Source organism: Oncorhynchus mykiss, chromosome 9, assembly GCF_057628025.1.
Source record: "Oncorhynchus mykiss isolate SJ-2025 chromosome 9, ASM5762802v1, whole genome shotgun sequence".
NCBI classification, from domain to species: Eukaryota; Metazoa; Chordata; class Actinopteri; order Salmoniformes; family Salmonidae; genus Oncorhynchus; species Oncorhynchus mykiss.
In genome coordinates this window covers 20,992,683-21,019,592 of record NC_143030.1, presented here as the reverse complement: position 1 = coordinate 21,019,592, position 26,910 = coordinate 20,992,683, and positions in this window count along the sequence as shown.

Genomic DNA, 26,910 nt, shown 5'->3' with positions numbered 1-26,910 from the left:
TTTATGGACAGCCCGGGGCACATTTCAACCCTCAGACATCATTTACAAACAAAGCATGTGTGTTTAGTGAGTCTGCCAGATCAGAGGCAGTGGAGCTCACCGGGGATGTTCTTATGATAAGTGCGTGAATTGGACCGTTTTCCTGTCTTGCTAAGCATTCCAGAAACAGCAAGAGCTCACACTGTAGAACCCAGTTTCTACTTTGAATTGAAACATTTATTTGATCAAACAAAACTATGCTACATTTGACATTTTCTGAAACCCTCAGGATGACAAATCAGAGCAAGGTTACTGAATGTAAGTACATTATTTATCTTCGGAGGTGAATGTATCAAACCAGTTGCCGTGATACGTTTTTTGATGTTGTGCACTGTCCTCAAACAATAGCATGGTCTTTTTTCACTGCAATAGCTACTCTAAATTGGACAGAGCGGTTAGATGAACAATAATTGAAGCTTTCTGGACGCACAGATCCCAGAACTAAAGTTAAGTACTCTTTTCCCGTCTCCCTGGAAGTTATCATCTACGGATCAACGTCACTTCTGTAAAGTGTGCACGTGGATACGTTATGATTATGCAGGATATGAGCTAACATTGGGCTGGAGATATAGTGTAGTAGCAAGAGGGAAGTAATATGGGAAACTGATACCTACCTAACTGTGATACACTACCTTCTTCTTCCCAAGGGCGGACCTGAGCCATCCCTTCACAGAAACTGGGACCTGTGGAGAGAAAGAGAATCAATAGAGAAATAAGGAGAAAAGGCCTAACTAAAAGTGAAGGAAGTGACGCCACAGGCGGACTCGACTACAGAGGCCGGGTATATGTGGATGACTATTGACTGCTGGAAATGAAGATAAATGTTGATCGATTTTTTTAGCAAACAGAAGAGACCTTTTTTTTAAAGAGACATTGCACATTTTTGAACTACCATTTTTGAGAGGCATTTCCTAGCTTTTCAAATAAATGTACAATTGGGCACAAAAGAAGCTGAGTTTTCCATATCTGACACATAAACAATTATAATCACTATGATTTTACATATATGTTTGTGCCACAGCCTTTGCTTCTTGCTTTCGTCTACTAAGGGATTGGAGAGTCTATTTCAAATTGGTCTTGTATGATAAAAAAAATATAAATATATATATAAATATCACACCATTCAATTCCATTTTCCCCATTATGGAGACTCTCTTTAAGGTTGTAAATCTCTCTTCACCCCTTAGTTTTCATTTTGGCCTGATTCTCTGGTTTTCTGCTTCTCTGAAGTAATTGCAGTAATAGTGAACACTGCTGCTAATTAAATATGCAGAAGCTGAAAATTGAGGTGAGAGAGAGAGGGAACGAGAGGGTGGAGAGATAGAGACGAGGCCTGTGCCAAATGGACTACTGTACAGAAACCATGGAGTGAAAAAGAGAGGACAGGAGTAGACGGGGACGCGGACGGGGTTGTAATGTGGAACAGGAATGAAAGGAAAAGAGAGACAATGAGCATTGGTGGAACAAGACATGGAGATGAGAGGAGTATAAAATAAAGGGAAGATAATGTTTGACACAAGGATCTATGGAAAGCTTGGAGACCCAGAAAGAGAGCGGAATGAAGGCTCATAATTGGAAATCGCACAAGGTATGATACCGTACACCAAGAGAAACAGACAGAAAAACCATACCTTTTCCCTTCTGCTCCAGAGGTGACAACTGATCGGCATGCACACTCTCAGCTCCTCTCTTCTCTCACCTTCTCCCGTTTACTCTCCACTACCCCCCACACCCCCACCCCATCCCCTCTGTCGCCCTCTGAAAATGGTCTGCTCGGTTCCCTAATTAAAACCTTTAGTCAAACTCATAATTAGGCCTAATCAGTGCCATGTTAATAATTTCCTCCTTTCTCTCCCCCTCCTACACTGAAGGCCAAGATGCTTATGAAATCATTTAGGCAACTTAACATGTCCAAACGTGAGAGAGAAGGGGGTAGGACGGTTGGGAGACAGAGACTGAGAAACAGAGGGAGGGGAGGGAATGAGGGAGAGAGAGAGTGATAAAAAGGCTGAGAAAAAAGAGATCGAGAATAAAGGGAGAGAGAGGAAAATCTAAGAAAGGGAGAGAGAGAGAGAAACAAAAGGGAGCTAGAGAGTAGTGAAAGAGAGGAGAGGAAAATATGATTGGGGACCAGCCTACAGTACTTATTACTGTCTCTCTCTGTTCAGTCTCCACTGCTCTGATTATTATTATTATTATTATGAGGCCCTAATAAAACAGACTGCCTCACAGATTATACCCACAATTGCTCTATATCCATCCACCCTTACCTTTTAGCCTCCAACTAAGGTTGCAAAATTCTGGTAACTTTCCCAAATGTCCAGGTTTTACAGAAATCCTGATCAGGAGGGAATTAACAGGGAATCCGAAATCCTTCCAACCAGGGCTTTTGGAAAATACGTAAATTTGAGGAAAGTTATGTATTTTTTTCTAAGCTATACTGAACAAAAATATAAATGCAACATGCAACAATTTCAACGATTTTACTGAGTTTAACAGTTCATATAAGGATATCAGTCAATTGAAAAACATACTTTAGGCCCTAATCTATGGATTTAACATGACTGGACAGGGGTGTAGCGGTGGGTGGGCCTACATAGGCCCACCCACTGGGGAGCCAGGCCCACCCACTGGGGAGCCAGGCCCACCCACTGGCAAGCCCAGGCCCACCCACTGGCAAGCCCAGGCCCAGCCAATTATAATTAGTTTGTTCCACAAAAGGGCTTTATTACAAAGAGAAATACTCCTCAGTTTCATCAGCTGTCCGGGTGGCTGGTCTCAGATTATTCCGCAGGTGAAGAAGCCGGATGTGGAGGTCCTGGGCTTGCATGGTTACACGTGGAGGTGAGTTCGGTTGGATGTACTGCCAAATTCTCTAAAACGACATTGAAGGTGGCTTATGGTAGAGAATTCTCTGGCAACAGCTCTGGTCGACTTTCCTGCAATCAGCATGACAATTGCACACTCCCTCAAAACTTGAATAAGTTAAATATCATTTTTAAATAAACTGTACATTTTAGAGTGGCATTATATTGTCCCCTGCACAAGGTGCACCTGTGTGATGATCACGCTGTTTAATCAGATTGTTGATATGCCACACCTGTCAGGTGGATGGATTATCTTTGGAAAGGAGAAATGCTCACTAACAGGGATGTAAACACATTTGTGCTCAACATTGTAGAGAAATAAGCTTTTTGTCTGTATGGAACCCTTCTGGGATCTTCTACTTCAGCTCATGAAACATGGGACAGACACTTCACATGTTGCGTTTATATTTGTGTTGGTGTCAAAGCACACTGAGATGTTCTCTTTGGACCTGACCTTTCCAACTGAGTACACAGACTATACCGTTATTGCTTAACGTTACTGAATCTGCCAAAGTCATATAATGTGCTGTGCAGGTTAGGTGATTCTATATAAAGCCTTTCATGACAATATTTGGATCATGATATGTTATAGAAGCCATTTTATCACAGAGGCTGTAGTACCATCATCTTGTGTTGCATTGTGTGATAGATATGATGGTCCAGAGACCTCCCGGCAACACATGATTACATCCCATATCATATTCCTCACATAATGACTTCCTCTAAGCAGTCATTTCCTGCTGAATTAGATCCACTAAACACCACAGCATTAACAGAGACAGAATAATAAGAGCATCAGCTAAGTTGACCTCTTGACATGTGGAACAGCTTAAATATATCCTACTAATAACACTGCAGATAACACTATTATATATTACATATACAGTATATAACACTGCACTGGAAATGAACTGAGTCTGATAGGGATTCAATTCTCCATCTTAAGCCGCGACGAAGCAAATAGCAGAGCAGCTTAGGGGGGTGATGGAGGGATGGAGAGGTTGAGAGGAGAGCGGGAGGGATGGAGGGATAATGGAAAGACAGAGAGCTGGTTTCCCTCTCCTTTATGAGGGGAGCTAATGCCCTGAAAACATGTTTGGGACCTCCATCTTTACTGTTGCTGATGTCATTATTTGGGTAAATGACATCACCTGTCGACTCTCCTCCAGATTCCCTCCGGCTCTCTCTCATTCCTTTTTGATTTCTAAGTATTTATTTCTTTACTTCCCTTTCTCACTTTCACACTCTCTCCCTCATGTCTGCCTTTGTGGCCTGCAGGCCTGCATTAGCCCATTTCCATTTTACATTGAAAGTGACTAGCGGCCTGTCTGTCTAACCCAGGGTGAGTACCAAATGGCACCCTATTCCCTAAGGGCCCTAGTCAAAAGCAGAGCAAATAAAAAAAGGGTACCATGTGGGATGCAGGCCCAATGTCTAGCTACCTCCCCTCCTTAGCATCATAATGTCCTAGTGATGCTACTTCCTCCTCTCTTCTGAACACCCAGGAATGACCGTGATGCTACTTCCTCCCCCCTACCTGCCCCCCAGTCATCAGCTACTGATTCAGTCAATCTTTGCTTTCCGGAAACACAATAAACCTCTCTGTGTGGGACACGTACAGTAAATGCTGTGAAGGACCGTCTGCAATGCAATGACAACTCCAGCCCCTAGGGAACCTGTAGTGTGTGTGTTTGCCCACTCCCTTGGCTGAGAAGCAACCCCACACATGAATGGTCTCAGGATGCTTTACTGTTGGCATGACACAGGACTGATGGTAGCGCTCACCTTGTCTTCTCCAGACAAGCTTTTTTTCTGGATGCCCCAAACAATCGGAATGGGGCTTCATCAGAGAAAATAACTTTACCCCAGTCCTCAGCAGTCCAATCCCTGTACCTTTTGCAGAATATCAGTCTGTTCCTGATGTTTTTCCTGGAGAGAAGTGGCTTCTTTGCTGCCGTTCTTGACACCAGGCCATCCTCCAAAAGTCTTTGCCTCACTGTGCGTGCAGATGCACTCCTGAGCAAGCTCTGTACTGGTGGTGCCCCGATCCCGCAGCTGAATCAACTTTAGGAGACGGTCCTGGCGCTTGCTGGACTTTCTTGGGTGCCCTGAAGCCTTCTTCACAACAATTGAACCACTCTCCTTGAAGTTCTTGATGATCCGATAAATGGTTGATTTAGGTGCAATCTTACTGGCAGCAATATGCTTGCCTGTGAAGCCCTTGTTGTGCAAAGCAATGATGACGGTGAGTGTTACCTTGCAGGTAACCATGGTTGACAGGAAGAACCATGATTCCAAGCACCACCCTCCTGTTGAAGCTTCCAGTCTGTTATTCAAACTCAATCAGCATGACAGAGTGATCTCCAGCCTTGTCTTCGTCAACACTCACACCTGTGTTAATAATGAGAGAATCACTGACATAATGTCAGCTGGTCCTTTTGTGGTAGGGCTGAAATGCAGTGGAAATGTTTTTTAGGGATTCAGTTCATTTGCACGGCACAGAGGGACTTTGTAATTAATTGCAATTCATCTGATCACTCTTCATAACATTCTGGAGTATATATGCAAATTGACATCATACAAACTGAGGCAGCAGACTTTGCGAAAATTAATATTTGCGTCATTCTCAAAACTTTTGGCCACGACTGCACATGTCTGTTCGTATGAGTGTGAATAGGGTATTGTGTACGTGGTATCTGGGTGATACGTATTTGTTATAAGTGTTTGTGTATATATGGGTGTGTGTGTGTGTGTGTGTGTGTGTGTGTGTGTGTGTGTGTGTGTGTGTGTGTGTGTGTGTGTGTGTGTGTGTGTGTGTGTGTGTGTGTGTGTGTGTGTGTGCGTGCATTTCTGTGACTGCACCATATATTTATTTGAAAGTCATTTCAGGAAAACCCCTGTCATACCATAGCTCTAGCTACAAACCAACCAGCCAGAGAGGATACAGTACAGGCTTGGTGGTTGTGTGATATCACACTGCACACTTTAACACACATCCAAACACAGCAGCAACACTACCCAATGCATTCTGCTGTAGCCATTTTACCTTCCGGGCCATTCCACCTCAAAAAGCACAAGAAAGAGGATTTCGACAACAACCATCTCAAATTGTTATGAAATTGTTACTGTAATTAGTAACAGATAATATTAAATATAATGTGATCTCTGAGTAATAAAATATATTTGATTGCACTCAAATTGGCTATTTTAATTTGGTGCCAGAATAACAACCTATTCCTCAACGTAACCAAGACTAAGGAGATGATTGTGGACTACAGGAAAAGGAGGACTGAGCACGTCCCCATTCTTATCGACGGGGCTGTAGTGGAGCAGGATGAGAGCTTCAAGTTCCTTGGTGTCCACATCAACAACAAACTACTATGTTCCACACACACCAAGACAGTCGTGAAGAGGGCACGACAAAGCCTATTCCTCCTCAGGAAACTAAAAAGATTTGGCATGGGTCCTGGGATCCACAAAATGTTCTACAGCTGCAACATCGAGAGCATCCTGACAGGTTGCATCACTGCCTGGTACGGCAATTGCTCGTCCTCTGACCGCAAGGCACTAGAGAGGGTGGTGCGTACGGCCCTGTACATCACTGGGGCTAAGCTGCCTGCCATCCAGGACCTCAACACCAGGCGGTGTCAGAGGAAGGCCCTTAAATTGGCAAAGACCCCAGCCACCCCAGTCATAGACTGTTCTCTCTGCTACCACATAGAAAGCGATACTGGAGTGCCAAGTCTAGGACAAAAAGGCTTCTCAACAGATTTTACCCCCAAGCTATAAGACTCCTGAACAGGTAATCAAATGGCTACCCGGACTATTTGCATTGTGTGCCACCCCCCTCCCCCAATACGATGCTGCTACTCTCTGTTTATCATATATGCATAGTAACTTTAACTATACATTAATTTACATACTACCTCAATTGGCCCGACCAACCAGTGCTCCTGCACATTGGCTAACCGGACTATCTGCAGTTTGTTCCACCACCCGCCAACCCCTGTTTTACGCTACTGCTACTCTCTGTTCATATCTACATGTACAGTACATACTACCTCAATCAGCCTGACTAACCGGTGTCTGTATGTAGCCTCGCTACTGTCTTTTTAAATGAAATCAAATGTATTTTTTGCACTATTGGTCAGAGCCTGTAAGTAAGCATTTCATTGTAAGGTCTACACCTGTTGTATTCGGCGCACGTGACAAATTAATTTTGATTTGATAATATTCAATAAATAATAGTACCCAACAACAGATTTGGGCCAAACTTCTTATACTTCCTACCAATGAGTAAGACATGAAGGAATCAACAAATGTTTTAAAAGCCACCCACGGACCCCTCACACCCCATGCCAATCCCACCCCAACAACCAGTATACAGTATCAGCTCTAGTAGTATAAAGCTGTGTCTTGTAGTATTGCTTCTATTGGCTCTCAAAGTTGTCCGTCAAACCCTGTATCTCCACCACGGCTCTTGTCCCACTCCTCTTCAATGGCTGTGTGAGGTTGCTGAGTATTGGCGGGAACTGGAACACTGTCGTATACATCGATCCAGAGCATCTCCTCCATCAGCACACCTGTTGATTACACACTCCGCCCCAAACACAGGGAGCCAGACTACTGAAGGGAACACGTACAACATACAACACTCTCAATAGCACAAGCTAAAATAAAGTGCTTATTTCCAGTGTGTGAGTGAGTGTGATTCCAAATTGTGATCAGTATAGCCCCTCATTGTGCTTCTCGGGTTTCCCCGCAAACTGCTGCCAGGGGACACTGACTCAACACCGAAAACTTCAGAACTCAAGAACTCAGATGCATATGTCAACACCTGCTACCAACTAGCCAGCTAGCTAGCTAGGTTGCAATGAAGCCCGCTACGCCTGGATTAGCAAACAAACTTTTCCAGTGCTGTAGAAGCAGTGTTTATTACGCCTTTGTCAGAGAGAATATCGACAATCCAGAGTTCCAATGTGGCAATTGTTTGCTTGCGGAGGATTACAGGAATGAGGTGGCTATGCTTAGCAAATAAATCTAAATTCCGCTCAAACTTTTGGGGAAAACGGTAATTGGAACTTTCTCAACTCCTATGGCTCGACGCCGCTCGGGCTTGATGGATGTCTCCTCGCCTTGTCCTCTGTCCCTATCCGAATGGCTTGTGCTACCTAAAACTTGCCTGCCAAAGAAACCGTCTCCATCTGCTTCTCCTCCTCCATCCTGTAGTGGAGTAGATGTTGAACGGCAAGGAGAGTTTTCCAATCATCACTGGTCCCATGTCACAAGTCGTGGAAACTGAAGGCAGCGACATGCTGCTAAACAGACTGGAGTTACTGTGAGAGGTTCGGAGCAGATTGACATAAGGAATTGCTTCGCTGCACTGGTGCCTGATCTATCTGCACCTTTATCGCTGGGATTGCCTGTGTCTGCTAAGGCGATGCTGATTCAAGCAGCAGCTTCGTCGTCGAGTTCAGCTCCTTTCCCTCTCTCTGGATCTGATATGGCACTGCCTGCTGTGGGAGGTCTGGACCTATCACCAGGAGTAGCGGGCGTACTCTATCCTGATTCTCGTGATACCTTCAGGAAACAGAGCTCGCATTAGAAGGAGGATGGGACCAACCAACCAAATCACTTGGGTTCCTGGATCCTTTCACAGCATAACAAGGCTCTGTTGAGACAATTACTAATGACCCAAGCACAGTTTACTTAATTCCTACCATTGTGTTGCTGAGTTGTCATAATGCTTCAGCAAAAATACATTATCCCAGGGACGTTGGTAGACACAATGTAAGTAACCTAATTTATGCCCCTCTAACTCCCCTGAATGCCTCTGCTGATCCTACAGCTAATGTATGCAGTAACCAGAGTGATACTATTAGCACTGAGGCGGTGTGCTCTAGTAGGAAGTCCACCGTGTGCAGCTCACCCTGCACTAACATAAATAACATTAGCATATCTACTTCTGCTAAGCTTTCCAGTAAAGAAAAAAAACAATCAAGCATCCCAGAAAAGTGCCAAAAATAGCCCAATATTAACATTAAGAAACTAGGTCCATGAAATCAACAATTTGCTAGATTACATTCATATTCTGACAAATCTCTGAAACTCACTTAGATAATACAGTGGTAGCAATACATGGCTATAAGATCTACAGAGAAGACAGAAATGCCAAAGGTGGAGGTGTTGATATTTATATTCAGAACCACATTACATTAATGTTAAATACTGTTGAAATAACATGGCTACAGGTTCATCTGCCACACTGAAATCCCGTTCTGGAGGGAAGCTGCTATAGACCACCAAGTGCTAACAGTCAGTATCTGGATAATGCGTGAAATGCTTGATAATGTATGTGATATCAGCAGAGAGGTATATTTTCTGGGTGATTTAAATATTGGTGGGCTCTCATCAGACTGCCCACTCAAGAGAAAGCTTCCAACTGTAACCAGTGCCTGTAACCTGGTTCAGGCTATCAATCAGTCAACCTACCAGGGTAGTTACCATGCACACACCATCACTGATAACAGGTGAGCCCATTGAAATAGCGGAGGAGTACAAATACCTTAGGCTAATCATTGACAACAAGCTGTACTGGGATCAGTGTACTAATGCTATTTTTAAGAAAGGCCAACAGAGACTATATTTGCTACGGAAACTACACTTGTTTAATGTGGATCATTTACAAATCATTAATTTAGAACATTCTGTCCTACTGCTTGACATGCTGGTTTGGGAATATCAAGTTTGCACGGAAAAATAGGTTGGGCAAGATAGTCAGGTCTTGCGGGAAAATCATGAGGCAGCAACAGCAAGAACTGTCATTTGTGTACCTGGGCATAGCCTTCCAGAAGGTGAATAAAATAGCGGTTGACTCTTCTTATCCACATCACTCCGAATTCAGGCTCCTTCCCTCTGGCAGCAGGTACAGACTCCCTGCCCCCGAATGCAATTGTGCAACTTATTAACAAAACGTTGGACTAATTGCACTTAGCACTGGCCCTATGAAACTGCACTTACCCTGCCTATTTTCTTGTAAATGTCCTTTGCTTTTTAAAAAAAAGTGATGTTTTATGCTGCAAAATGAATTTCCTCTCTGAGAACAGTTTTCTGAATCTGAAATGAAGAATGATTGTAAAAAGCTTACATTTTGGGGAAAAATGCAAACAGCTCCATCATTCGTTGAAACAGACGGCTCATTAATCACAAAACTCACTGATATTGCCAACTACTTTTAATGAATTTTTCATTTGGCAGGATTAGCACACTTTAGGCATGACATGTCAGCAACAAACACTGACTCTACACATCCAAGTATATCTGACCAAATTATTAAAGACAAGCATTGTAATTCTGAAAGACGTGAACAAATTATGGTTGTCTATCAACAATGACAAGCCACCGGGGTCTGACAATTTGAATGGAAAATGACTGAGGATAATAGCGGACGATATTGCCACATCTTCAATTTAAGCCTTCTAGAAAGTGTGAGCCCTCAGGCCTGGAGGGAAGCTAAAGAAATTCTGCTACCCAAGAATAGTAAAGCCCCCCAGGTCAACCAATCAACCTGTTACCAACACTTAGTAAACTTCTGGGAAAAATTGTGCGTGAATAGATACAATGCTATTTTACAGTAAACAAATTAACAACAGACTTTCAGCACACTTATAGGGAAAGACATTCAACAAGCACAGCACTTACACAAATGACTGAGAAATTGATGAGAAAAAGGTTGTGGGGCTGTTTTGTTAGACTTCAGTGTGGCTTTTGACATTATTATTATTATCATAGTCTACTGCTGGAAAATGTATGAGTTATGGCTTTACACCCCCTGCTATATTTTTGGGGGGAGTGGAGCAGCAGTCTAAGGCACTGCATCTCAGTGCTTGAGGCGCCACTACAGACACCCTGGTTCGAATCCAGGCTGTGATTGCGAGTCCCATAGGGCGGTGCACATTTAGCCCAGCGTCGTCAGAGTTTGGCCGGTGTAGGCCGTCATTGTAAATAATAATTTGTTCTTAAATTAACTGACTTGCCTAGTTAAATGAAAGGTTAAATAAAAAAATATTAAAATGAAATATATTGTGGATAAAGAGTTACCTGTCTAACAGAACACAGAGGGTGTACTTTAATGGAAGCCTCATAATCCAGGTAGAATCAGGAACTCCCCAGGGCAGCTGACTATGTCCCTCAATCTTTACTAACGACATGCCCCTGGCTTTGAGTAAAGCCAGTGTGTCTATGTATGTGGATGACTGAACACTATACACCAACTACTACAGCGACTGAAATGACTACAACAATTAACAAAGAACTACAGTTAGTTTCAGAATGGTTGGCAAGGAATAAGTTAGTCCCAAACATTTCAAAAACTAAAAACATTGTATTTGGGACAAATCATTCACTAAACCCTAAGCCTCAACTACGTCTCGTAATGAATAATGTGGAAATTGAGCAAGTGACTAAACTGCTTGGAGTAACCCTGGATTGTAAAATGTCATGGTCAAAATATATTGAGACAACAGTATCTAAGATGGGGAGAAGTCTGTCCACAATAAAGCGCTGCTCTGCCTTCTTAACAGCACTATCAACAAGAAGGTCCTACAGGTCCTAGTTTTGTCACAACTGGACTACTGTTCAGTCATGTGGTCAGGTGCCACAAAGACGAACATTGCAATTGGCTTAGAACAGGGCAGCATGGCTGGTCCTTATATGTACATAGAGAGCTAACGTGACAAAACTGCACATTTTAGAGTGGCCTATTGGTGTCCCCCAGCACAAGGTGCACCTGTGTAATGATCATGCTGTTTAATCAGATTATTAATATGCCATATCAGTAAGGTGGATGGATTATCTTGGTAAACGAGAAATGTTCACTAACAGGGATGTAAACAAATTTGTGCATAACATTTTGGAGAAATATTATTTTGCATATGGAGCATTTCTGGGATCTTTTATTTCAGCTCATGAAACATAACCAACATGAACATGTTGTGTTCATATATTTGTTCAGTATATTTCTGGAGTAAGATAAATATTTCTCTGATATAATTCTAATGTTGAAATTGTGTTTTGAGGCTGAGTGCAAATTAAATGGCTAGCTAGTTTGCGTTGGCTAACCCAGAATCTGACAATGTTTAATCTCCTGTTTTAGCTCCCCATATGATCTCTAACTAGCCATTTTAGCATAAAGAGTGAAAAGATTAACCAGATGCGTGTGGAAATTGCTAACTTGCTAGCTATCAAATTAGGTTGCCATTAGATAAACTGGCTAAGCTAGCTGATGTGTAAACCATGTAGCTACCTAGCTAAGTTGCGTTAGCTAGATCAACCAGTCAGCCCAGCGCAAATTCCTCCCAGAATCTGGAGTTGGACCAGATCGAACAACTCTGGAGAGACCTGAAAATGGCTGTGCAGCGATACTCCCCTTCCAACCTGACAGAGCTTGAGAGGATCTGCAGAGAAGAATGGGAGAAACTCCCCAAATACAGGTGTGCCAAACTTGTAGGGTCATACCCAACAAGACTCAAGGCTGTAATCACTGCCAAAAGTGCTTCAACAAAGTAAAGGTCTGAATACTTATGTAAATGTGATATTTCTGGGGGGTTTTCATTATAAATTTGCAAACATTTCTAAAAAACAGTTTTGCTTTGTCATTTTGGGGTATTGTGTGTGGATTGATGGGGGAAAATGTGTATTTAATCTATTTTAGAATAAGGCTGTAATGTATGCACTTTATAAACACAACTGTCATATAATGAAACATCTCAGTAAGCTTTTTGTGTCATAGATCTACTAGAAGAAGAATTTGTTATTTGATTATTTACAGCTTGTAGAGGCACAACCGAGGGGGAGGAGAATGGGCCAGCCAAGAAAAGAAAAGACACTAAAGTTGAAAGAAGAGGTTTAGAAGAGAAGAAAGATGGAGGGTAAATCATGCCGTGGCAGGAAAAAGATGATTGAGTTGACTCTGGTAATTCATGTCTGCACCGTCTGATTATTTATTACTTACATGATTCTTCCCTGAATACCTACCTAGATGTTTAGTTCTATGCTGAAATGTGTCTGATTATTTATTACTTACATGATTCTTCCCTGAATACCTACCTAGATGTTTAGTTCCATGCTGAAATGTGTCTGATTATTTATTACTTACGTGATTCTTCCCTGAATACCTACCTACCTTGATGTTTAATTCCATGCTGAAATGTGTCTGATTATTTATTACTTACATGATTCTTCCCTGAATACCTACCTTGATGTTTAATTCCATGCTGAAATGTGTCTGATTATTAATTTTTTTACCTTCATTTTATCTGGTAGTCGTACTGAGACCAAGGTCTCTTTTACAGATTAGCTCTTTATTACAGAAATACCAGAAAATACACAAATCACAATATAAATACAAATGCAAGCAGAAAAAAACCAGTCATAAAGAACTAACACATTCATCAGTAATAAAGTCCTCAATCTGCTTTCTGAATTGCCCTAAAGACACCAGAACGTCCAATTGAAGAATATTTTGAAGATTGTTCCACAAATAAGGGGCAAGAAAACTCAAAGCTGATTTACTTAACTCAGTGGAGACTAAATGCATTTCCAGAGTCAACCATCCCTGAGACTGGGTGTGATAACGCAGAAGTCGAAAGTTTATTAATGATGGTTTAGTTACAGTGGGAGTTTTGTTTAAAGGGCTTTATACATGAAAACATTACACTGTATCAACTGACATCAAAGACATTTGCATACTAGTAACATGATTGATAGTGACATTTTGATATTGATTATTGACTGTAGCACTTACCTGATCATTACCTCACTCTGAGTAAAAAAATGAAACATCACACTTGGTCTATATCTTTTCAGTACGCATTCACCATCACATGTACTTATAAGGATAGTGAAATAAATGTTCATTAACGCTATTGGAACCTTTTCCACTGTCTCGAGTACCGTTGAACTTTTTATGAAATGAAGCACATTGATAGATTTTAAGTCAACTTTGAATAAGACCGAAATTGAAACTGTACAGCCTACCTGTGCTGGAGGACATCTACCAGATGGTCCTGGCAGGCTTAAATAATACATTCATGTCAAATCAATTGCACTAAATTTGAGTTATTTTTGTTTGCTGTCTCAATTTACCAAGTGTAAAAAAAATTACAAACTACATTTGTAACTACTACTTAAGTAGGTTACTGACTGTTTTGTCCAACTCTTAGCAACCTAATAGTTTAACCAAACTCTCCTTGAATTGTCCAACATGTGGCAGCTCTCTGAGAAGGTGCAATTCTCATATGAAGACTTTTCCTACAAGCCCAAAAACTTTTAAGGGAAATTGGAAAGGGACTAAAATGTTGTGACAACCCTAATAGAACCCAGTACCATTATTACCATTGCAAAACACTATGGTTGTTTGGGACTTTTACCATTGAAGACAATTAGAGACCATAACATTGAAAACATTACAACTGCTGTAGCCTAATCAAATCAAATGTTCTTGGTCACATACACATATTTAGCAGATGTTATTGCTGGTGTAGTGAAATGCTTGTGTTCCTAGCTCCAACAGTGCAGTAGTATGCAACAATTCACAACAAAACATACAAATCTAAAAGTAAACGAATGGAATAAAGAAATATATAAATATTAGGACAAGCAATGTCGAAGTGGCATTGACTAAAATACGGTAGAATACAGTATATACATATGAAATTAGTAAAACAGTATGTAAACATTGTTAAAGTGATCAGTGATTCCATGGCTAAGATGCAGGGTTGAGAAACCGGGTGGTGACCGGCTAGTGATGGCTATTTAACAGTCTGATGGCATTGAGATAGAATCTGTTTTTCAGTCTCTCGGTCCCCACTTTGATGCACCTGTACTGACCTCGCCTTCTGGATGATAGCGGGGTGAACAGGCAGTGGCTCCGGTGGTAGATGTCCTTGATTATCTTTTTGGCCTTCCTGTTACATCGGGTGTTGTAGGTGTCCTGGAGGGCAGGCAGTGTGCGTTTGGGAGAACCTTCCAGAAAGGCAACCATCTCTACAGCACTCAGGCCTTTATGGTAGAGTGGCCAGACGGAAGTGTTTGGCAGACCACACCACCCTCTGGAGAGCCCTGCGGTTGTGGATGGTGCAGTTGCCGTACCAGGCGGTGATACAGCCCAACAGGATTCTCTCAATTGTGCATCTGTAAAAGTTTGTGAGGGTCTTAGGGGCCAAGCCGAACTTCTTCAGCCTCCTGGGGTTGAAGAGTTGTTGCGCCTTCTTCACCACACTGTGTGTGGGTGGACCATTTCAGATTGTTAGTGGTGTGTACGCAGAGGAACTTGAAGCTTTTCACTGTCTCATCGATGTGGATGGGGGCGTGCTCCCTCTGCTGCTTCCGGAGGTCCACGATCAGCTCCTTCATTTTGTTGACTTTGGGAGAGGTTATTTTCCTGGCACCACTCCGCCAGGGCCCTCACCTCCTCCATGTAGGCTGTCTTGTCATTGCTGGTAATCAGGCCTACTACTGTTGTGTCGTCTGCAAACTTGATTATTGAGTTGTAGGTGTGTGTGGCCATCCAGTCATGGGTGAATAGGGAGTACAGGAGGGGGCTGAGCACACGCCCTTGTGGGCTCAGTGTTGAGGATCAGCGTAGTGGAGGTGTTGTTTCCAACCGTCACCACCTGGGGACGGCCCGTCAGGAAGTCCAGGACTCAGTTGCACAGGGCGGGGTTCAGACCCAGGAGATTAATGATGAGCTTGGAGGGTACTATTGTGTTAAAGGCTGAGCTGTAGTCAATGAACAGCAATCTTACATACTGTAGGTGTCCAGATGGGATAGGGCAGCATGCAGTGTGATGGCATTGTTGGTGGATCTATTGGGGCGGTATGCAAATTGAATTGGGTCTAGGGTGTCAGGTAAGTTGGAGGTGATATGATCCTTAACTAGCCTCAAAGCACTTCATAATGACAGAAGTGAGTGCTACGGGGCGATGGTAACTGAATTAAATGACTTTTGCTTTCTTGGGTACAGGAACACTGGTGGACATCTGGGGACAGCAGACTGGGAGAGATTGAATATGTCTGTAAACACTACAGCCAGCTGGTCTGCGCATGCTCTGAGGATGTCGCTAGGGATGTCATCTGGGGACAGCAGACTGGGAGAGATTGAATATGTCCGTAAACACTACAGCCAGCTGGTCTGCGCATGCTCTGAGGACGTGGCTAGGGATGTCATCTGGGGACAGCAGACTGGGAGAGATTGAATATGTCCGTAAACACTACAGCCAGCTGGTCTGCGCGTGCTCTGAGGACGTGGCTAGGGATGTCATCTGGGCAGCAGCCTTGCGAGGGTTAACACGCTCAAATGTGTTACTCACGTCGGCCACAGAGAAGGAGAGCCCACAGTCCTTGGGAGGGGCTGCCTCCATGGCACTGTGTTATCCTCAAAGGAGGTGAAGAAGGTGTTTAGCTTGTCCGGAAGCAGGACGTTGGTGTCCGTGACGTGGCTGGTTTTCCCTTTGTTGTCCGTGATTGACTGCAGATCCTGTCACATACATCTCCTGTCTTAGCCGTTGAACTGCAACTCCACTTTCTCTGTACTGACGTTTTGCCTGTTTGATTGTCTTACGGAGGGAATAACTACACTGTTTGTATTCAAACATATTTCTAGTCACCTTTCCGTGGTTAAATGCGGTGGTTTGTGCTTTCAGTTTTGCGAATGCTGCCATCTAACCACAGTTTTTGGTTAGGGTAGGTTTAAATAGTGAGAAGAACATCCCCTATACACTTACTGATGAACTCAGTCACCGTGTCTATGCGCATGTCAACGTTATTCTCAGAGGCCGCGTGATCAAAACAAAACTTGAAGCACGGTTTCCGATTGGTCTAACAGTAACTGATACAGACCTTTTAATAAGGGAATAAACCACACACAAGGGGGCCGTTTCCTGGACACATTAAGCGTGAAAGAATGACAAACTGAATTGCTTTTATTTAGGACTGGCTTGAATTGTGTGATGACCACACAATGTACTTCAATCATGAGCTAAATCTATTGGTTTTCTACCCAAAGTTGCAAAGGAAATGTTGTGATATATATAATACACACAAGAGACCAGCCTAATGGATAAAAGAGTGTGGCGGTATTGTTGCAACAGAGGCATCTAGTGGTCAAAACCAGATACTTTCACATTACTTTATGGCAAATAAAGCAAGTCATTTCAGTGACAAATGTATCTTTACAGGGGGAAAAACATCTCCACATTCACGGGGAATACATTACATAGTATGGAGAAGCAATACTCCAAGCCACAGCTTCATACAACTTGTCAAGCATAAATAACTGATACTATATACTGATTGTTGTGGTTGGATTGGTATAGGGTGTGAGGGGTCTGTGGTTGGCATTTGGTTTGGTCCAAATCGGATGTTGGGTACTACTTTTTATCAAATATCATCTGATTCCTACAAATTATAATGGATAATTTGGGTGGAATCATTTATCTTGATTTCTCTGAGATCAAATTACATTTCAACAAATAATGTTTTAGGAATGCTAATCTTAACTTTTCCTAACTAGATAAACTATTTCAGAACAATCTGGTGGGTGTCATGGCTTGCTGAAATGACATGGAATGACTATTCGACTACTCCTCTGTCTGCTCCCAGCCTCTTTTCTCTCTGTCTGTTACAGCCTATCTGACATGACAGTACCAGCTGGGCGGCTGGCAGAGAGAGGGAAGGAGGGAGGAGAAAATGGGTAGAGGAGAGGTGAGGGGTTGAGAAGGTAGGGCGGACGTGCTTATTTTATGTTATAACGTCTGTTCCCTGCGAGATCTGAGTCACGCCTGAGTGATACTTTTTTTGGGGGTGAGGTTGAGAGTTCTATTTTATTTCTATGAAGACAGCTGTCAACGCTATGTGCTAGGAGCTTTCTGGCTGTTGCAATAGTGGCTGACTCATTGGACACAATTAATGCCCCTTTTTTGGGAAGTGTGTGTGTGTGTGTGTGTGTGTGTGTGTGTGTGTGTGTGTGTGTGTGTGTGTGTGTGTGTACACACCTGAGTATGTGGACGTGTGCACATCTGTGTTTGTTGGAACATGGTTTATGAACACTGATATAAAAAGAAAAGAAAAACACTCATACACCACTCCTCTCTCCCAACACACACACACACACACACGGTTAGCTCTGTCCACTTGTACAGGCCTGCAGGAAACATTTGAGACGTACAGCAGATGTGTCTGTGATTTCAGCACCACTAAACAAGCTCTCCCTTTCCCCCTTCTCTACCCTCTCTTGGACCAGCTCTTTGGCAAGCCAGAGCAGACACACCAGAGCTCCTGGTCTTCAGGTTTGGCTGAAAGAAGACAACCTGGGAGGCGGGCCCACTACACATCAACCACTAGGGGGGATTGAAACGTTGACTCTGTCCAGATAGATGTGTAAAACTAGACCCAGTTGTTCCTATATGGGCAGCTGCTGACAGACAGACAGATGGACAAACACCCACACACACTGTTACACACTCCAAAAAGCCGCCTATGAGCCTCAGGAGTAAGGGGTGGAGGGAGGAGTGGAAAGGGGAGCAGAGGGATAGAGAGAGAGGGATGGTGGTGTAGGGATTTTTTTATGTATTCATAAGGAAAGTCAATTAAGTTTTATGGCGAAGGTCTTTTACCTGCTTTATGTCTCGTGTCGCTGGCACGTGGCTACGCTGGATTATGAGATTGGATTTGTCACCAAGAAAGAGAGAGAGAAAAAAGATGGAATGAGAGAAATGGAGGGAGTAGTGGAGGGTCCCTGTAGCTTGGGAGGAGGTCAGAGAGAACTAGACTTCAGGTGCACTGAGATGGAGTGACGGAGGGACAAAGGAATGGAGGGAGGTGGTGGACAAGGTGATGAGAGATGGACTGTAGGGAGGAGTGGAGAAACAGATTCACTGGAGAAAGATGACAGCGGGAAGTTGGAGAGAATGGTTGTTTTCTACAGAGAGGGAGAGAGAGGGAAGGAGAAATGGAGAGATAAGAGGAGAGAGAAATAGAGAGAGCGCAAGAAGAGAGAGGGAGAGAGAAATAGAGAGCGCAAGAAGAGAGAGGGAGGGAGAAATAGAGAGCGCAAGAAGAGAGAGAAAAAGAAAGAAAGGAGAAAGGCACTGAGGGGTACTACAGCTAAAGGCCTAGTTGACATTACCAGTAACAGACGTCAATCTGACGTGGAGATTTACATTCTACCAATTGTGGCCCTCGGCTATAGCTCCATTTAACCCCAGTTACAGCCAAGAACGGTATACTTAACAGCCTTCTAAATGTGAAGAGAGAGCTGTCCATCTCCCCAAAGAGTAACACCTTGTAGGGGAAGACCAGGGCTGGAGGCAGTGGGAGACAGACACATGGACAGGAGTGTATAGGGTGAAGGGTAGAGGGGAGAGTGTTTAGAGCAGATGCAGTAAAACAGGGATAGTCAGAGTAATGGACAGGAGGGTAGAGGGCAGAGTGTTTGGAGCATATGCAGTAAAACAGGGATAGTCAGAGTAATGGACAGGAGTATATACTGTAGGGCAGAGTGTTTGGAGCATATGCAGTAAAACAGGGATAGTCAGAGTAATGGACAGGAGTGTATACTGTAGGGCAGAGTGTGCGCTAAAGGTGGGCATGAAGGTACACTGGTGGTCAAAGTGTAGGGCTCTATAGGGCTCTATAGGATGTCAACGCCTGATCTTTAGCTCCCGCTGACTGACTCTCGGGTTTCCATCTGTGTTTCCCTGGGGACTCGTTTAAGCGTGGCGTGGCCTGACCCTTTATGAATCACCTGGTGTTCAAATGTGCGTCGGCGCTCATTATGAACATTGCTGACCGTGATCCGGTGTGAGGTCCCCAGGCACCGCTGGATGGTCCCCAAGGGCGGGTTAAGACCTCTCATGTTACACTCATCCCACCCGCGGCCTGCGGCTTCTCTCTCACACACAAACCATCTTCCACCACACAGGGTGGGCTCATCATCATTAGGGTGTTGATGTTCTGTGTGTGTGTGTGTGTGTTTGTGTCTGTGTGGTCATGCAGTGTAAGCAGCAGTACGTTTGGATGATATCTTGTCATATGTGTGCCTGTGAGGCTGTAAGTAAGGTGACACTAAACCATCCTAGACGTGCGAGGAGATTCTGGATCTATAAATTGTAGCGGTAGTTTATCTTCAAGTAACAGTACGTGCCTGCGGTCGGATCTGATATAGATGTGAGTGTGCTCCAGAGTGTTTGTACACGTGTATTCTAGTGTGTGTGTGTGGTATAGTGATTGTGCTGCTGATGGCTATCTCGGGGAGTGCTCTATTGATTAGACAGAGGTAAATAATTGGCTGGGTTCTACAGGCTGTCATGTCCAGGCTGATTGCTCTGCCATGGTTGTCAACAGGCAGGCAGCTCTGCTGTTATCACTATCATCCTCCATCTCCATGCCCCTCAACCACTTCTCTCCTTCTTAGACCATCTCTAGATCTATCGATTTTACACCTATATTTGTAGCCTACATCCATTTATCAATTTGCTGTTTGACTACAAGCTATGGTTACTATGTCGTCTCCATATTGACGGATACAAGTCAAATCTATGTACCCGTGTTTTCCTTGCTGTCTGGCGTTTTACAGTGGTAAGAACAAGGAAATCGAGGCCAGTGGGGGGAAAAAGAGAGTTAAGAAAATACAGAAGGACGAGGTTTGGGAGGTCGGGCTGGAACAGCACTATAAAACAGTGCTTGGGTTTCTCGGCAGGCAGATGTAGACATGGGCGCATGGGGCCACTTAAGTGAGACGAAGCAGAAAAGGCCGTTAGCGACCCCGCACGACTGGGACCGGAACTGCAGCTCCAGCTGTGTCCGAACTTGGGAGACCCATTGGGAATTTACCGTAGGCTATGGATTTAATTTTATTAATCTACTTCAATAAAGTTGACTGTATTCTGTATGCTTTGAAATGAGTTAGATAGTTGTTCTGCAGATATGTGCAATAGAAATGCATAAGAACACAGAATATGTTATTTTTCTTTTACCAGTCAAACGTTTAGACACACCTCCTCATTCAATGGTTTTTCTTTGTTTTGACTATATTCTACATTGTAGAATAATAGTGAAGACATCAAAACTATGAAATAACACATGGAATGGAATCATGTTCAAGCCAATCAGTTGTGTTGTGACAAGGTAGGGGTGGTATACAGAAGATAGCCCTATTTGGTAAAAGACCAAGTCCATATAATGCCAAGAACAGCTCAAATAAGCAAAGAGAAATGACAGTCCGTCATTACTTTAAGACATGAAGGTCAGTCAATCTGGAAAATGTAAAGTTGAGTACAAACTTTGAAAGTTTCTTCAAGGGCAATCGCAAAAACCATCAAGCGCTATGATGAAACTGGCTCTCACGAGGACCTCCACAGGAAAGAAAGACCCAGAGTTACCTCTGCTGCAGAGGATAAGTTCATTGAGTTACCAGCCACAGATTGCAGCCCAAATAAATGTTTCACAGAGTTCAAGTAACACATCTCAATATCAGCTATTCAGAGGAGACCGCGTGAAATCAGGCCTTCACGGTTGGTTTGCTGTTTGCTGCAAAGAAACCACTGCTAAAAGGACGCCAATAAGAAGAGACTGGCTTGGGCCAAGAAATACGAGCAATGGATATTAGACCAGTGGAAATCTGTCCTTTGGTTTGATGAGTCCAAATTTGAGATTTTTGGTTCCAACCACCACGTCTTTTGAGAACGGATGATCTCCGCATGTGTGGTTCCCACTGTGAAGCATGGAGGAGGAGGTGTGGTGATTTATTTAGAATTCAAGGCACACTTAACCAGCATGGCTACCACAGCGATGCACCACCCCATCTGGTTTGGGCTTAGTGGGACTATCATTTGTTTTTCAACAGGACAATGACTCAACACACCTCCAGGCTGTGTAAGGTCTATTTGACCAAGAAGGAGAGTGATAGAGTGTTGTCATCAAGGCAAAGGGTGGCTACTTTGAAATCTAAAATATATTTTGATTTGTTTTACACTTTTTTTGGTTACTACATTATTACATATTTGTTATTTCATAGTTTAATGTCTTCACTATTATTCTACAACGTAGAAAATAGTCTAAATACAGATAAACCCTTGAATGAGAAGGTGTGTCCAAACTTTTGACTGGTACTGTATATGTTTTATGATATGGGCTACATCTATAGCCTACAGACAGACATAACTTCCCAATTGTTGATTGTTTGCTTGAGGCTTCATTGCCATGCCACTGTGGAATGTGAGACATTACTGGAAAAGGGAAAGCACCTGGACTTGAGTGTGCTGCTCTGGGTTGGAAACAAACTATCCAAATGCCGGACAGACAGACTTCCAGAACTTTCCCTGCCATGTCTGAGCAAAGAGAAAAAGCCACAGTCATACAAGCCAGAGGAAAGTGGTGGAGAGAGACCGAAAGAAACTAATTAATTTGCTGTAAAAATCAAACAAATGACTTTTCACTTTCGCCCTTCAATTCACATCAGCATAGACAAACAGATGTTGGCGTCATTCTTTTATCTACTCCGTAGGCTGATAATGAACTGTGGTTTTGTGTTGGAAGAAAAGGAGCGCTTTCTCAATAAAAGATGTTCGTAAGAAAGCTAATTAAACAGATTTTAGAAATTGCATAATCACAGGTTAATGTCAATCCAATTTGTCTTGGTCACAATCGCAGAATACAACAGGTGTAGAATTTACCGTTAAATGCTTACTTACGAGCCTATTCCCAACAATGCAGAGTTAAAAAGTAAGAGAAATATTTCACTCCACAAAAACAAAACAGCAATAAAATAACAATAATGGGGCTATATACAAGGAGTACCAGTGCCAAGTCAATGAGGTAGTTGAGGTAATAGGGGTAAAAGTGACTACGCAATCAGAATAGATAATCAACAGTGTAGTAGCAGTGTGTGTGAAGAGTGTTGTAGTGTGTGAAAGTCTGTGTGTGTGCATGGCGTTAATATGCGTGTGTGTGTGTGTGTGTGTGTGTGTGTGTGTGTGTGTGTGTGTGCGTATATATAGTGTGTGTGTGTGTAACAGTGTAGTTTGTGTGTTTGAGTGTTTGAGAAAAAGTTATAGTAACGGCAATGTAAATAGTCCGGGTAGCCATTTCATTAACTGTTCACCTGTCTTATAGTTTGGGGGTAAAAGCTGTCCAGGAGCCATTTGGTCCCAGACCTGGGGCGCCGGTACCGCTTGCCATGTGGCAGCACAGAAAACCGTATATGACTTAGGTGGCTGGTGTCTTTACTATTTGTAGGTCTTACCTCTGACACCCCCTTGTATAGAGGTCTTGGATGGCAGGGAGTTCAGCTCCAGTGATGTACTGGGCCGTACGCACAACCCTCTGTAGCGCCTTGCCGTCAGATGCCAATCAGTTATCATAACAAGAGGGGATGCAGCCAGTCAAGGTACTCTCAATAGTGCAGCTGTATAACGTTGAGGATCTGAGGGCCCAAGCCAAATATTTTCAGCCTAGGAGGGAAGAGGGGTAAAAGGAGTGTGTGTGCCCTCTTCACAACTGTGCTGGTGAGTTAGGACGATGATAGGTTCTTAGTGATGTGGACACCGGGGGAACTTGAAGTTCTCGTGGCGGATGTGTTGTTGCCTACCCTCACCAACTGCGATGGCCCGTCAGGAAGTCCAGGATTCAGTTGTAGACGGTGTTGTTCAGTCCAAGGGTCCTTAGTGGAGTGATGAGCTTGGATGGCACTATTGTGTTGAACGCTGAGCTGTAGTCAATGGACAGCATTCTCACATAGGTGTTCCTTTTGTCCAGGTGGGAAAGGGCAGTGTGGCGCACAATACAAAATGCATCATCTATGGACCTGTTGCGGCAGTATGTGAATTTGAGTGGTTCCAGGGTTTCTGGGTGTTGATGTGAGACATGATCAGCCTTTTAAAGCATTTCATGGCTACAGATGTGAGTGCTATGTGGCGATAGCCATTTAGACAGGTTACCTTGGCACTCTTGGGCACAGGGACTATGGTGGTTTGCTTGAAACATATAGGTATTACAGATGGGGTCAGGGAGAAGTTGAAAATGTCAGTGAAAACACTTGCCAGCTGGTCAGCTCATGCTCGGCGTACGATTCCTGGTAATCCGTCTGACCCTGCGGCCTTGTGAATGTTAACCTGTTTAAAAGGTCTTACTCATGTCAGCTATGGAGAGCGAGATCACACAGTCGTCCGGAACAACTGGTGTCCTCACACATGGTTCAGTGTTGCTTGCCTCGAAGCAAGCATAGAAGGCGTTTAGATCGTCTGGTAGGCTCGTGTCACTGGGCAGCTCTCAGCAAGCCCTGCCACATCCGATGAGCATCAGAGCCGTTGTAGTTGGACTCGATCTTTGTCCTGTTGTGACACTGCCTGTTTAATGGGATTTCTTATGTGTCCGAATTAGTGTCCCGCTCCTTGAACACAGCAGCTCTAGCCTTTAGGTCTGTGTGGATGTTGCCTGTAATCAATGGCTTCTGGTTGGGATATGTACTGTACGTACGATCACTGTGGGAATGATGTCATCAATGCACTTATTAATGAACCCGGTGACTGATGTGGTCATGCAATCGGATGAATCCCAGAACATATTCCAGTCTGCGCTAGCGAAACCGTCCTGTAGCTTAGTATCAGCTTCATCGCACTTCCGTATTGAGCACATCACTGGTACTTTCTGTTTGAGCTTTTGTTTGTCTTCTATATACACCACAGAAATATAGTAATTCCATGTATCGAATGAGATATGCCTCTTGCGTGTGTGTAGATCTTTGTTTCAGTCGCACTGTCATCTACTTCCATGTCGCATAGAAATGTCTAGTTCCAGCAAAGATGCTGGGAAATTCTAGATGTGCTGCAGCTAAGATGAAGAACCTCCTCATGCGGTACAAAACATGGATTTACTGTCTGAGTTCTCTCTGGGTTTGTAGAACCACCTGCAACCAACATTTATAAGATAAATATTTTTTTTCAGAATCAAAAATGAAGAGAGTATCGCCAATACCAGGTTAGTTGAAGAATCTATGGCAGCGTTTTGTCTGCCTCCAAACCTGTAACATCCAGTAATGGACAACAACAATCTTTGGCTATATCACATTATTAGTTGTACAAACGGTAGCTAGGCCAAGGGGGGCGTTGGTGGGAACACCGCTGAAGGGTGACATTCAGGCTAAAGGTCTGATCCTAACCAACGCCCTACACTTTAAAGGTGCTGAAGAAATTATAATATGGAGATATCATTCATTATTGGGGTAGTAACCATGGTAATAGTGGTTAATTCATCATAAATGGAGATGGATTGAGATTTAAATTAGGTTTGTGTGGGGCATCATTTAGAATCACACTGGATCTGCCAAACGCTCATTTATATTGGTACACTCGCAAACCTGCTGGAGGTCTTTAGATTGGGTAAACCATGTGGTTGGTTGTCCATGACAACATTTGATTATAATTTATGATTATGTGCGTTTATGTGTGTGTGTGTGTGTGCGTGCCAGCATGGCCACCTGTGAGTGTGTGTGAGCATGAGCATGCATGTTTCAGAGTGTGTGTTCGAGTACCAGTGTGTGTGAGAGACAGCTGGTGGTCGCAGCAGATAAAGGATGATTCTTTGGTCCAACACTGAGAGCTTATTTATGTACCGGTTGGTGGTGATGTCATCCTAAATAATTGAGTAACAAGAAACCAGTCCCAGTGTGTGTATCTCAGATTCTGCAGTGGAGAAGCACTGGCTAGGTCTCAACACCTAGGATTCACACTCGACACTGGTACCTCTCTCTTACTCTATATACAGAGCATTTGGAAAGTATTCAGACCCCTTGACTTTTCCACATTGTGACAATACAGTCTCATTAAAAGCAATACACACACACACACAAACACACACACACACGCACACACACACACACACACACACACACACACACACACACACACACACACACAATACCCCATAATGACAAAGCAAAAACAAGTTTAGAAAAGTGTGCACGTGTATTAAATAGAAAACTGAAATATCACAAGTATTCAGACCCTTTACTCAGTACTTGGTTGAATCACCTTTGGCAGCAACTACAGCGTCAAGTCTTTTGGGGTTTGACGCTGTAAGCTTGGTACACCTGTATTTGGAGAGTTTCTCCCATTCTTCTCTGCAGATCCTCTCAAGCTCTGTCAGGTTGGATGGGGAATGTCGCTGCAGAGCCATTTTCAGGTCTCTCCAGAGTTTTTCAACTCCAGGCTCTGGCTGGGCAACTCATGGACATTCAGAGACTTGTCCCAAAGCCACTCCTATGTTGACTTGTCTATGTGTTTAGGTTTGTGCTTCTGTCCAGTCTGAGGTCCTAAGTGCTCTGGAGCAGGTTTTCATTAAGGATCTCTCTGTACTTTGCTCTGTTAATATTTCCCTCGATCCTGACTAGTCTCCCAGTCCCTGCCACAGAAAAACCTACCCCACAGCATGCTATCCACCACCACCCAGCTTCACCATAGGGATGGTGCCAGGTTTCCTCCAGACATGATGCTTGGCGTTCAGGCCAAATAGTTCAATCTTGGTTTCATCAGACCAGAGAATCTTGTTTCTCATGGTTCGAGAGTCCTTTAGGTGCCTTTTGGTAAACTCCAAGCGGGCTGTTATATGCCTTTTACTGAAGAGAGGCTTCCGTCTGGCTACTCTACCATAAAGTCCTGATTGGTGGAGTGTTGCAGAGATGGTTGTCCTTCTGGAAGGTTCACCCATCTCCACAGAATAACTCTGAATAACTCTGAGTGACCATCAGGTTCTTGGTCACCTCCCTCACCAAGGCCCAATCAATCAATCCAATCAAGTTGTAGAAACATCTTAAGGATGATCAATGGAAACAGGATGCACCTGAGCCCAATTTATAGTCTGATATCAAAGGGTCTGAATACTTATGTAAATATGGTATGTTTTTTTATTTAATACCTTTGCTAAAATGTATAAAAACCTGTTTTCACTT